The sequence below is a fragment of the Notothenia coriiceps genome, unplaced genomic scaffold, assembly GCF_000735185.1.
Source record: "Notothenia coriiceps isolate Sejong01 unplaced genomic scaffold, NC01 NC01_scaffold00003104, whole genome shotgun sequence".
NCBI classification, from domain to species: domain Eukaryota; kingdom Metazoa; phylum Chordata; class Actinopteri; order Perciformes; family Nototheniidae; genus Notothenia; species Notothenia coriiceps.
In genome coordinates this window covers 17,030-19,029 of record NW_011335805.1, presented here as the reverse complement: position 1 = coordinate 19,029, position 2,000 = coordinate 17,030, and positions in this window count along the sequence as shown.

Below are 2,000 nucleotides of genomic sequence, written 5' to 3'. Positions count from 1 at the left end.
CTCTTTTTTCTCTCTGTCTGCTGCTAACGCTTACTACGGCGTCATGCTGGGTCACCACTCTCTCCACACACACACACACACACACACACACACACACACACACACACACACACACACACACACACACACACACACACACACACACACACTCCCACGCGGCGTCAGTGCCTGTTATAGTGACAACGCCGCGGACAAAACCAACAACAGACAAATATATAAAAGTGGGCTGAAATTCCATTTAATTTTAGGAGATTTCCACATCAGCGCTGCTCTCATAAACCCAGTGTTTAGACATGCATGTAGGTTTAGGGAAACCAGGGTTGCCAGAAAGATAAATAGTCTGAATTATAACAGAAACTTTTGGAGCCACTCTTCCCCAAATAGCATGGGTACTTTTGTAATGGGTTTAAAAATAGATGTTTGAGACCACAAAGAGCCTGACGTCCCCAAAAATGTCCTCAACTGTACTCAAACAGACTGTTGTCTCTCATTTGGGTTTCATTTCTCTCTTGTTTGCGCCACTGTTCCCATGATTTTTTTTTTAACATAACTGTTTCTCATCTTAAATGTTGTGAGTTGTTTTGAAAGGTAGCAACGCGACAACTGAGAGAGAGAGGAAAATAGGGAAAGATACAATCTGAAACAGGCAAGACAGAAACAACTAATTAGGGAACATAAGCACAATTTGAGCAGGATGGATATAAGTATAAACTTACAAACTTTTGTTTTTACAGTAAGTGGGGAAGGAGAAAACAAATACATAGATGTTCATTTTATCGTAACACTTCACGCTTCATTTGCTCAATGCTAGAAACGTTTTAGACCCTGTGAACAAGTTTTAATAAAAACAAATAACACACAGATCTAAACCTCAACAAACAGTTTACATGAGTAAGTAAGTAAACAGCCACATGCTCAATAAACCAATCAATTAATTTTATTGACTTAAATATACATTTCGTTTTTGTATTTATTTCCTTTCCAATATTTAAAATCACTCTGCTCTTTTTATTTTTCACAATTTCTGTTATTATGTTTTCGTATCAGATAAACTGCTATCATGCATTTTCTCAATTTCTCATCTTTAATTCATTTTTCATTTGTTATGTGTTATTTTTCAAAGTTCATTCTGTCTTTAAAATTGCAAAACAAAGAGCAAAACAAAAGTGAACACTGAGTCATTTTAAGACAAATGACTAACTAGAGTAGAATAAAAACGTTTTCTTCTGTCTCTCTGCTGACTCAGATTCCTCGCCCTCTGATTGGCTGCTTTGACTGTTTCCACGGTGATAACTGGGTTCCACCAGTGAAGGTTAGTGGTCAGGCCTGCCTGGGATCTGAACCCGCAACCCACAAGCCCTTCAAAGCCAAGGCCACCAAACCAGCAGACCGCAGAGGTTTAACACCCACACCTTGGCTCCCACCGAGGGGGAGAGGAGGGAGATAGTGGGGAGGAAGAGTAGGGTAAGGCTGGAGAACAGAGAAACAATACGTGAGGGAAAAAAAAGACAAATAAATAAAAAGGGAACTTCATCTGACAAGTTTTCAATACTTTCCAAAACTGACACTCTAATGATCTCTTCCACGTCCCACAGTGATTGGTCAGGTGTCAGGAGTTCAACTTTCCAAAGCTTTCTAATTATGTCAATTTTCATATTTACATCACATTGCAACCCCAAAACATGTCCTTGACGAGAGACTTTCCAGAAGTTAGGGGACCTGTGTAATCATGAACTCAACAATAAAAACATGGTTGGGATTAGGGAATGATCGTGACCCTTGCTTTAATCACACATGTCTGCATTCTGGAAATGAGCAAGGAGTTTCAACGTTTCGTGGACCCACAACAACCTCAACTTTGTCCTTAAGATTTTTGGGGGGCCTTAGGTCAGGTGACATAAGATGGCAAATCACTCTTCAAATCACAAAGTCACTCTTTTGTTCCTGTCATAATTTCACACACACCAGAGTGCTGGGTCACTTAAACATACTGTTTTCTT